The 12,631-nt window shown below is 48.1% G+C and overlaps 1 protein-coding gene across 2 annotated transcripts in view; it reads left to right on the forward strand.

Annotated features, from left to right (window-relative positions):
* Positions 1 to 12,631, forward strand: part of RNF13 (ring finger protein 13) — a 129,129-nt gene that overhangs the window by 9,356 nt on the left and 107,142 nt on the right. The window lies entirely within an intron of this gene.

Consider the following 12,631-nt stretch of genomic DNA (forward strand, 5'->3'; position numbering starts at 1 on the left):
AATCTCTTAAAATACGTGTGACTCCCATGGGTGGAGATTAAAAGTTATTGGTCATTTTGTTTTGTCCTTTATTTACTCTGTGGTGTAACTTCTAAATAAAACGGTTCCCCTCCACAGACAGGAATTTGATAATTATCATCATTGTTATTATTTATAAAGCGCCAACAAATTCCATAGCGCTGTACAATAGGTGGACTAACAGACATGTATTTGCAAGAAGATGAGTTGGATGCACAGTAACAGGGCCCTGCTCAGATAAGCTTACATTGTAGAGGGGGTGAGTGGGGTAAAGTGACACAAGTGGTAAGGGAAGGATGATTACCATATTTTGCATCAACCCTATTACTTGACAGTCATTAAGGTTGTATTTTCATATATTTTGGACCTGTTGTATTGCTGCTGCAGTCTGCATCATTACTGAATCTTCTGTGAGGGTTTGATTGTTTAATGTACATTTACATGCACAAAGTAGAACCAACCCCTGGTGCAGTAGTAGTCCGCCACAACAGGCTGTCTTAGTTCTAAAATGTAAACCTTGCAGTTTCTCAAATACTGCAATGTTGTACGTTGCAGGCCTAAGGGACACAGGGACATTGCACCTAAACCACTTTAATGAGCTGAAGTGGTCAAGGTGCCTAAAGGGACACTAAAGGCGACCAGACCAGACCGCTTGAGCAGAGCAGCATGTTAGTGTTAGGAATACATCTTTATATTTTAAAGTGGTCCTTTAACTACAGAACAGACTCCTCACTAGTGACTATATTTGCACTTTAAAGGAATATTCTCACCACCAATTTTAAATTTATTTTCAGAAGTGGCTGTGTAGAGGTAATGTCACTGCAATCTGACAATTTAATTATCAGCTGTTTAGGGCTGAAGTCACATTTATGCAGTCCTAGCCACACTTCCCCATTTACCGTATTTATCGGCGTATAACACGCGCCGGCGTATAACACGCACCTCATTTTCAGAAGGAAATTCCAGGAAATTTCCACCCCTCCCATAGTGTTCCCCCCACTTTCCATAGTATTTTCCCCCCCCTTTCCATAGTATTCTCCCCCCCTCCCATAGTATTCTCCCCCCCCTCCCATAGTATTCTCCCCCCCTCCCATAGTATTCTCCCCCCCTCCCATAGTATTCTCCCCCCTCATCCTATAGTGTTCCCCCCCTTCCATAGTATTCTCCCCCCTCCCATAGTATTCTCCCCCCTCCCATAGTATTCTCCCCCCTCCCATAGTATTCTCCCCCCTCCCATAGTATTCTCCCCCCTCCCATAGTGTTCCCCCCTCATCCCATAGTGTTCCCCCCCCTTCCATAGTATTCTCCCCCCCCTCCCATAGTATTCTCCACCCCCATAGTGTGTCCCCCCTCCCATAGTGCCCCTCCCATAGTGTCCCCCCCCTCCCATAGTGTCCCCTAGTGCACTTTCCCTCTGTCCCATATTTACTTACCTGTCTTGAAGCGTGGGCCGGCTTCACAGCGCGCACCGCGGTACTGGAACTTAAATTTCAGGTTCCGGTTTCTGGCAGGACTGAAAGGAAGTGTGCACACTATTGTGTGCACACTTCCTTTCAGTCCCGCCGGCACTGGAACTTAAATTTCAGGTTCCGGTTTCCGGCGGGACTGAAAGGAAGTGTGCACACAATAGTGTGCACACTTCCTTTCAGTCCCGCCGGAAACCGGAACCTGAAATTAAAGTTCCAGTACCGCGGTGCGCGCTGTGAAGCCGGCCCACGCTTCAAGACAGGTAAGTAAATGTGGAATATCGGTGTATAACACGCACCCATGATTTTCTCCCTATTTTCAGGGAGAAAAAGTGCGTGTTATACGCCGATAAATACGGTAATTTTTTTTTTTTTAGTTTCCTTTATAGCAGCAGTGTGTGTAATTTTACCACATGACAGGAGGCTTCATATTTGCATATCTTTCTTTACTGAAAACTCCAGCAGCATAGAAACAGTAACAACCAATCAGAGAAAATATATGCTGCCCATAAAAGGGCCTGTCTATGACATCACTTCCTCTTTCTTTGCTGCTCCAGCCATCAACAGGTCAGAGTATTTTTACCTACTGCTTTATTTTTTTCTGTCATATGGTGGCAGTCACATATGGGTTTTGCTCCTGCCTGTGGACAAGACTTTTAACAAGCTTATTAAAAAGGATCCTCCCCCTTTGGGTATAAAGGCTCAGACCGCAAAACCTACCCCAGTCTTCTTTCTTGTCCCGATAGGGATGGACAGGACTTCGTCGTTGGTGAGACACACAGGTTGCTGTCTGGGGGATCCGGTCCGAGAGCTGCCCGGGTGGTAAGCTGAGTGGCCCATGCTCCGTTTTCTTAATCGTTACGGAGCATACTGAGGTCTGTAATTTATGCCGAGAAAGTTTCCGGCAAATACTTCCGGGAGGCGGAGCTCGCTCTGAGCAAGCGCACAGCGGTGGAACGCACGCCCGGGTGGTGTTTGCGTTCCACCTAAGCTTCCGGGTGCGCAAAGACGCATGCGCAAACGGAAGCTTAAAGAGATATTGCAAAAAAAAAAACGCGAAAATTTGAATTTAAAAGCTGTGCTAGTACCCACTGACAGCATGATGCAGATCAGAAGAGGTACGCCGTGTCACCTGCCCCCCCACACGGCTCAGAGGTATTTTGAGGTAAGATTTACAGAAAATAGATCTTTACTTTGAAATACTTTCTGAAGGAGAAAATACTTTCTAAGGAGTATCCGTTTAATTTTTTCAGATATGTCTAGTCCACCTGAGATGGATAAAGAGAAACTAACTCCCACGCCTAGAAAGGCTACAGTGAAGTCCAAACATATTGTTTGCAGCGAATGTGCAACTCCCCTCCCAGACGGGTCTAGGAAGAAAATATGCAGTCTGTGTACTGCAAACTCGTTGGAAAGAGAGAAGCAAAAGGATATGCAATCTTTCCTATCCTGGTTCCAGGAGAGTTTATCCCAGACCTTGGACACGATTAAGGATTCTAAGAGGGTAGAAGCCCCCAGTCAACGAAAGATCAATAAAAGAAAAAGAGATTCCTCATCTGGATCATCTTCAGGGGAATGTTCTTCTTCTGTCGAATCAGAGGATTCGGGTTCCTCATCCAGTGAACCAGTGGGTTTTCCATCAGAGGCAATCCGTAAATTTGTTAAAGAAGTGAATCTGACCATCCTACCTCAGGGAGCAGAAAATCCTAAGAGAGGTTTTTTTGTACAACAGAGCCTAGTTGATTCTATTTTTAGGGAATGGGAAAACCCGGAAAAACGTGCCTTTATTTCCAGACACTTCAAGGACATCTTTAAGCTGGCTAGCGACGTTATGTGGGAAGATCTCCCAAAAGTTGATGTTCAGGTGGCACAGATTGCCAAGAGAACCACGATCCCTATTGGAGAAACTGCAGCATTAAAAAATCCCATGGATAAGAGAGCCGAAACCTCGTGTAGGCGAGCTTATCAGACAGCCGGTTTCCAATGTAAAGCCATTCTGGCAGGGGCAGCAGCAGCCAGAGCGAATGAAGTTTGGCTAAATCTAGTACAAGAAAATTTTTCATCTGGCCAGGTCGTTGATCTTAGTCACATGTTTCAGAACATGCATTTAGCGAATGAATTCCTTTTGGATATGTCAGTAGAAGTGATAAAATTGGCCTCCAGGATCATGGGTTTGACTTCGGTGGCAAGACGTGCCCTATGGTTGAGGTCTTGGTCGGCAGATACGGCGTCCAAGGCAGTCCTTTGTGAACTTCCTCTGGAAAAGGCTAAATTGTTCGGCGCTCCCTTAGAGGAAATCATACGTCAGATGTCTGAAACCAAGAAGGCACTTCCTCAGGATCGAAAAATTTCCTGGAGAGCAGGCTACAGGAATTATCAATCCAGGGGTAGACGACCCTTTCAGGAAAGACCACACTATTTTCAAAGAAAAGAAAAGAACCGAAAATTTGAACAGAGTAACGAAGTCAAGAGAAGCTTCAGAGACAAAGGGAAGCTTTTTTGACGCCAGAGGTGTAGGAGGACGACTCCAATATTTTTTACCGACATGGGAACAGACCACAAAGGATCCTTGGGTTCTAAGGATTATCCGAAAGGGACACAAGATTGTTTTTCTGGAAAAGCCAAGATCAAGGTTTCTACTTTCATCCTACCAGTCCAGAAAGAAATCTCGAGCTCTAGATTGTCAGACCAGGATGCTTCTTCACAAAAGGGTAATAGAAAGAGTGCCACAGAAACGGGAATTTCGAGGAGTCTATTCATTTCTCGTTCCAAAACCGGACCACTCATTTCGGCCCATTCTGGATCTGAAGAGGATAAATCAGTTTATCCCTTATCACAGATTCCGTATGGAATCAATCGCATCAATTTTTCCCCTATTGCAAAACGGAGACGTTATGGTAAAAATCGACTTAAAGGATGCCTATCTACATGTTCCGATAGCCACTACTTCAAGGAAATATCTAAGATTTGCAATAAGAAGAAGAAGTCACACCGTTCATTTCCAGTTCAGGGCTCTACCTTTTGGTCTGTCCTCCGCTCCAAGAATCTTTACCAAAATCCTGTCTCCTCTAACTGCTCATTTAAGGGAAAAGGGTGTTTCTATTGTCCCATATTTAGACGACTGGCTACTGGTTGCACATACCGAAGATCAACTGCACGAGGATCTGCGGATCACTATAAAGTTTCTTCAGGACCATGGTTGGATTTTGAATCTAAAAAAAATCAGTTTGCATTCCAACAAGAGTAATAGAGTTTCTCGGGTTCAAGATCGATTCAACCACCATGTCTATTTTTCTGCCCAGACGGAAGAGAATAAAGATCCGAAGATCGATTTCCAACCTCCAGAGAATGAAAAGTTGTTCATTCAGAGAGGCCATGAGTGTGTTAGGGCTTCTTACGGCCACTTTTCCCGCAGTCAAATGGGCAAGATCAAAGGTCAGACCTTTACAGTGGAACATCCTGACGTCTTGGTCAAAGAAGGAGGAAGATCTAGACGAAAGATTCCTACTGTCCCCTCAGGTGAAAAAGCAGCTAGATTGGTGGATAACCTCAGAGTGCCTGTTAAAAGGCTTGTCCTTTCTACCAAAGGTCTGGCTGATAGTCACCACAGACGCTTCAAACTCAGGTTGGGGAGCCCACTTGGGTTCCACCATGTTCCAAGGAAAATGGTCTTCCAAAGAAGCAGAGGAATCCACAAATTTCAAAGAATTGTTGGCGGTTCTGTATGCTCTTCATCACCTCAGACCTTGGTTACTTCAAAGAGCGGTCAAGATACAGTCAGACAATCGTACGGTAGTCTCTTATATCAATCGACAGGGAGGAACCAGAGCGAGAAGGCTTTAGTCTTTGTACAGCCGTTATGGAATGGGCGCAGAGAAATCTGGAAGACATTACGGCGGTCTACATAAGAGGCAGCGACAATGTTATAGCCGACGATTTGAGCAGGGGAAAGTGGGACCAAAAGGAATGGTCGCTAAACCCGGACGTATTCAGAATCCTAACTGTGAAATTCGACGTACCAGAAGTAGATTTGATGGCAAGAAGATCAAACAAGAAGGTTTACCACTTCGCCTCCCTATTCAGAACGGATCGACCCAGTTGGATAGACGCTCTATCAATAAGGTGGGATTTTCAGCTGCCTTACATCTTCCCACCTCTGCCCCTGATCCCAAAGGTTCTCCTCAAGATACGAACAGACAGGGCAAGGATATTGGCAATAATCCCTTATTGGCCAAACAGAGCCTGGTTTGCCGCCCTAAAAGAGATGACCATCAGCTATTGGGAACTTCCAATGTCAGCTCATCTCATTGTGAACAGGAACCTACCCTTGAAAGTACTAGAGATGTTCAGATTGACGGCTTGGCTACTGCAAGGCTGATCCTTCAAAACAAGGGATTGCAGGATGAGAGAATAGCTGTCTTACTCCGCGCCACTAGAGTATCGACTTCTAGGATATACTTTAGAATTTGGTCCAAGTTTCTGCACTGGTGTAGGGATCACCGGTTCCCGATCTTACAACCATCAATTGATAACATTCTTCAGTTTTTACAAGAAGGCTTTGACGCTGGCCTGGGAGTCTCAACTCTCAAGGTCCAAATATCTGCTTTGAATTTTTTTCTTCTAAAGGATCTGGCAGCAAATGTTTTTATCAGAAGGTTTTTTAGGTCTATCAGCCTCAGGAGGCCTCCTAAACGATCAGTGTTTCCATCATGGGACTTAGCCCTAGTCCTTCAAGCCCTTAGTGCTACCCCGTTTGAACCTTTGGAGGAAGTTCCTTTAAAAATTTTATCTCTTAAGGTTTTGTTTCTGGTGGCCATCACCTCAGCCAAAAGAGTGTGAGAACTTCACGCCCTATCCTCCTCAGACGAATTCACTATTTTCCATGAGGACAAGGTGGTTCTTTACCCGAGACCATCTTTTCTTCCTAAGGTTTTATCTTCAAAGAATGTGAATCAACCTATTATTTTACCTTCCTTTTTTAGTGCGCCCTCATCCCTTCAAGAACACAGATGGCAAAAGTTGGACGTAAGAAGAGCGTTACGTATATATTTAAACAGAACAAAGGAATTCAGAGTGTCGGATCACCTGTTTGTTAATTTTCAGGGTCACTTAAAGGGTAAGGTATCTTCCCGTGGTACTTTATCTCGTTGGCTTATTCAGGCTATCGATTTGGCATATTCTTCCTCAGGTCTTCAGTCGCCTGCTGCTATCAAGGCCCATTCTACTCGAGCTATGGCTACCTCATGGGCAGAAAGAGCACTTGCATCTCCAGAAATCATTTGCAAGGCAGCATGCTGGTCATCTTACAACACCTTTATCAAGCACTACCGGCTAGACATTTTCTCTGCCTCTGAAGCTGCCTTTGGGCGTAAGGTGTTACAAGCCGTCGTGGCATAGGTCCCGCCCAGAGGGATTCTTGCTATATCCCATATGTGACTGCCACCATATGACAGAAAAAACAGAAATTTTTACTTACCGTAAATTCTTTTTTTCTTAATATGGTGGCAGTATTATAACCCTCCCTCTTTATTAAAGTAATTTTGCATTGGATATTGGATTTGTCTGGTTTCTTTACTTGTCACGTACTGGGGTAGGTTTTGCGGTCTGAGCCTTTATACCCAAAGGGGGAGGATCCTTTTTAATAAGCTTGTTAAAAGTCTTGTCCACAGAGAGGAGCAAAACCCATATGTGACTGCCACCATATTAAGAAAAAAAGAATTTACGGTAAGTAAAAATTTCTGTTTTCTGTTATTCTTGCTATTATTATTGTGTACTGAATTATATTGATTTATTTTTGCCCTGACTACTTGTACCTGTCCCTACTATCCCTGTGTACTGTTATAATTTTCTCCCTTTCCCGTTTTCCGTCGATCCGCGGGCGGCGCGGCTGTCCGTGCCACGCTCGCCACGCGGACCTGCCTCTTCCTCACACACAGGGGCTGGTGGGGACGGGTGGAGGGTAGCCGGGGTTTATTGTTGTGTTTTGCCGCCGCGCTTACTGCATCTCGCTCGCGGCCGCGAGCGGGAACCCCATCCCCACGCGGCCGGCGGCCATCTTGGATCTGGCTGTTATCGTGAGATCCGCGGCGGCCGTCTCTCTTCCAGCACGGCGGTTCGGCAATCACCCGACCGCCGCCATGATACCGGGGATTGCCCTCAGGGTGATTCCCCGTTCTCCCTTAGTCCTCTTTTGTTGCATGTGCAGGGACAAATCATATTGCTGCATACTACTCCCACCCCCCCAAGGGGAGGATTTTTTTCGTTTTCTGTTCTGAATCCAAGTTTATCGTCCCCTACTTTGAACTGAAACAAACTGCAGGGACATATACTAGTATACTCACCCCTCAGGGGATTTTGTTGGTATTACTATACCCATTCAGGGTTTATCATATGGTTACCCTACACAGGGTCATATTACGTTACTGCACCCAAGGGTGAAATCTATGTGGGTGTCCTCTGGGTATTTTATCATGGCACACCACCTGGGGTGACCCCCCAGATACGCATGCAGGGCGATACGGCCCACCTTTTTTGGTTGATGTGGGTGTCCTCTGGCTACCACGGCACACCACCCGGGGTGAACCCCGAGAATATGCACGAGGGCTTGCCCCTAATCCTATAAATTCACATAGCCCTATTTACTATATATAACGTGCATAAAGCCTTCTATACATACACCCCCTACGCCGGGCAACCCCTATATTTGCATATGATAAACCACCACGGTTTTTCCACTGAAACTCGTTTTCGCCCCACAGGTCGGGATACACCTCAGATCATGGAGGATGCACAAAATAACCCAGACTTTCAAGCCATGATCAATGCCGCCGTGGCGGCTTCTGTGGAGAAGGCCCTCTTGCGAGCCCTTCCCCACAGTCAAGGCGACACTAGCCCTCCAGAACGCATGGAAGTGTCGGGCTCAGAGGTGTCTAAGGCCAAAAGGCACAGAAAGGCTTCGAGCCCCCCCTCCGCCAAGATGCCCGCCAAACAGGTTAAGAACACGGACCGTCAGCCCGCACTCTTGGCACCCCAATCCTCGGACGAGGCCTATGGCCCACACCCCCTAGACGTGGTGGACGAGTGGCACAGGGACGGCTCACCCTCGGACGACGAGGAGTGGCAAGACCTACCGCCTACCTCTTCAGCTTACGTCAAGGAGACCTTCTTAGTCAAGGAAGCTGACTATGACCGCCACACCGGTCCGTCCGGAGACGGTGTGTTTTTGGATGACCAGGGGATGCTATTATTCGACCCGCGCACCATCCGACACCCACGTTCCTCTGAATGGACGCTGCCAGATCATCTGAATGAGAGAATAATGCAGCGCACTCAGACTACAAAAAAATACAAAAAACAAAGAAGGCTACTAAAATGCCTAACTCAGTATAAATATGGGGATTTGGTTCCACCATATGGCCATATGTTGTTAAGCCCACCACTACTTTCAAAGTACCCCATTATCGGTGGGTCCTACACTACACTGTGGGAGACAAAATAATAGTAATCGTGTTATAAATAATATAGTGTTAAATACTAGTAAGAGCATAGTGAGTATACAAACAAAAGTGATGAAAGCAATTAAAAGCAGTGTTAAAGCTAAATAATGAATGTGTTAGTGCTGAAAATGAGTATACTCACTAATGCAGATGACTGTGCTCACTGGAAAAAATAATAAAGGTGACTTGACTACTGATAAACTCCTCCTTAATATACACACCTGTGGCCACCTCTAAAGGAGACTCTGAAGCTGGGGGGGCCTGGGCGGGGTGCTTAACCCCTAAGGAATATGGTCTGGACTCCAAATATAGTATAAACAGAGAAAGGATAGGGGGCACTCCCGAGACCTGAATTTTGCATGAAAGGTGCTGCCGCTGTGACCAAGATTTCATGAATGAGAGAATAATGCAGCGCACTACTGATTACTTGACTACTGATAAACTCATCAGTAGTCAAGTAATCAGTAGTGCGCTGCATTATTCTCTCATTCATGAAATCTTGGTCACAGCGGCAGCACCTTTCATGCAAAATTCAGGTCTCGGGAGTGCCCCCTATCCTTTCGCTGCCAGATCATCTGGCAAAATTCATCCACTACTGGCTGCGCAAGCCATTGGAAAAGGAGGTACGGGCGTGCCTCCGGGCCGAATGCCCCAGACCGCTGATCCCCGATAAAGTGGCACTAACGCCTGAATTTTATGTCCCGCACGGGCAGAGACCCACGTAAAGGGGTAGAGAAGGGCATGAAAGTGGCACAGGACAAAGTGCTGGATCTGCTCGGCCCCATCGCTAAGATGCTGTATTTCGCTGACCTAGCCCTCAGCCAAGACTCGCAGCTGGACCCTCACGTCATACGCGAATGGGCCCAACGCGCAATATGCCTACTGGGCAACGCTAACGCCGCACTTTGCGTCGAGAGACGCAGATCGGCGCTGATAAGGATCGATAGCAAGCTCCTGGAACTGAGGGCCAAGGCCCAGGGCCTACTATTTGGTGATGCCTTCATCGCAGAACTCAAGACATGTGAACCTTTTCACTACCTTAAACAAGGCTCAAACCTCCCTCAAGCAGGTGTTCCACACTCCACCCACAAGAGGTGTTTTTGGAAGGGCTGGTCGACAGCGGAACCGTGCCGCCAGACGATTTTGGACCTCAGGTTCCAGGTCGTATCCGCAAACTTCAAATTTCTTCCCGTCCTCATTGCAAAGGCCCTTGATTTGGTTATGTTTTGACGTTCCGAGGAGCAGGGAGGACCAGAGGTTTCAGAGGCCGTGGACGCGGCCGCTTCAATAATGGTGAGTCCATCCGTACAGACCAAAGTTTATTGCAGGCAACCTGTCTTTTTTTTTTTTTTCTTCCAGAACTGGGAGCGGATTACCAAGGACGCCTGGGTCCTCCAAACGGTACGCGGCTTCGTAATATACTTTGCCGCGCAGCCCGTCCAGACCACTCCCGTCCCCCCCCCCCCCCGATCCACATGTCGTCAGAACAAAACCGACTGGTGGACGAAGAGATCCATGCACTCTTCGAGAAGGGCGCGATTCAATACGCGCCAGACGGGGGAGGCTTTATAAGCAATATCTTCTTGGTCAAGAAGAAGACGGGCGAGTAGCTGTCGGAGATTGATAACCAGCCGATAAACTCTTTCGTGATCTACAGACACTTCAAGATGGAAGGAATCCATCTTCTACAAGACCTTCTCGTCAAGAACCACTGGTTTACGCGCCTGGACCTCCAGGACGCGTATCTCACGGTCCCCGTGGACAGACGTTACCGTCGATTCCTCCGTTTCAGATGGAGAGGACAGGACTCCTGTCCTCATCCATTCAAGCGATATTCCCGGGCCCTCTACATTACAGGGCCATGCAACGGCTGAAAGCGGGATATTTGCGCACCGGACATTCCTACGACCACTGGATTCCACTCACTCAGGAGGTGAGATCGGAACTGCGATGGTGGTTGCTACACATACGAGCCTGGAACGGCAAAGCGATCTTCGGCCCCTCCCCGGACTTCGTCGTGGAGTCGGACGCCAGTTTGTGGGGATGGGGCGCTCACTGCTCAGAGGCCTCCACGGGGGGCCCATGGCAGGGAGAGGAGACCGACCTGCACATCAACTGCCTGGAGTTGATTGCGGGTTCCTTCGCCATACGCAGGCTGGCCAAGGACAAATCGAATTGCTGTATCCTACTCCGTATGGACAACGTCTCGGCGGTGCAATACATCAACCGCCTGGGCGGAGCGAGGTCCAAAGACCTGACCGAAGCCACGAAGGACATTTACAGCTTCTGTCTACGGAGGAACATCACAATACAGGCGGAATACCTCCCAGGGGTCTCCAACCTGACGGCGGACTGCTTCTCCCGACACTGGAGAGACACCAGCGATTGAAAACTCAACAGGGAGGTATTTCAGACACTACGACCCGATGGGCCCGCTATCAATAGATTTGTTCGCCTCAAGGACCAACCACCAACTACGAAGATACTACAGCTGGCTTCCGGACCCGATGGGCGAAGCGGCGGACGCATTCCTTCAGGACTGGTCCTCTCACGGGGCCTACCCTCCATTCTCTATGATCCCACGGGTACTACGGTACTCACGCACCCACAGGATATCGCTCCTGCTCAGAACGCCTCTCTGGCAGTCAACCGTGGTTCCCAGATCTCCTGGAGATGTCCCACGACCATCCCTTTCTGCTTCCTGGAAGGACAACTGGAACTGGTGGCCTGGACGATTTCAGGGGCTCCTGGTCGGTCCACGGCCTATCTACTAAAGATCTCCTATGGGACTCATGGGCTCCGGGCACCAGGAGATGTTACATCTCCGCCTGGTCAGCCTGGAGTGATTGGTGCATGGAAAGGGATTCCGATCCCTTTACTGCCCCTGTCCCACTGATACTCAATTACCTTGCTCATCTTTTCTCGACGGGTCGATCGTATAGATCCCTTAACGTGATCAGATCGGCCATTTCAGCGGCGCACGTCCCCAGTACAAGGCAGGCCGGTGGGTCAAGACCCGCTGGTATGTAGTCTACTGCGGGGTGCCAGACTTACGAGGCCCCCAGCACCCAAATATTCCAGCCTCTGGCAAGTGAATGGAGTGCTGGATTTCCTTCGGGGCTGGCCGGAAAACCCTTTTCTATCGCTGAAACAGCTATCAGCCAAACTGGCCCTTTTGTTATGCCTCGTCTCTTTCCGACGGGTGTCTGACATTAGGGCTTTTGACGTGGACGGTTTCTCTCTCACTCCAGAGGGAGTCACCTTTTCCATTGCAAGACGGACTAAATCAGATTCGTCCTCTGTGTCTTACCCATATTTCGAATCAGACTCCAAACTGTGCGTCGTCAGGACACTTAGGAGATACATAGAAATCACAGCCACCCTCCGGCGCTCCTTGATGGGCCAGCTGCTGATTTCCTACGTAAGGCCTCACGGCCCAGTGTCTGCGACGACCCTGGCCAGATGGGTTCGCTGGTTACTACAGCTGGCAGGAATCTAGCTTTGGAGCACATTCGGTCAGAGGGGCGGCAGCATCCCAAGCGTTCTTGGCAGGCGCCTCCCTAGCCGACATTATGCGTTGTGTGGACTGGTCTCGGGAAAGTACGTTTTGGACTTTCTATTTCCGCCAAATTTCGCATGCTTCCTTCACAC

Source organism: Pelobates fuscus, chromosome 2 (assembly GCF_036172605.1).
Source record: "Pelobates fuscus isolate aPelFus1 chromosome 2, aPelFus1.pri, whole genome shotgun sequence".
Classification (NCBI taxonomy): domain Eukaryota; kingdom Metazoa; phylum Chordata; class Amphibia; order Anura; family Pelobatidae; genus Pelobates; species Pelobates fuscus.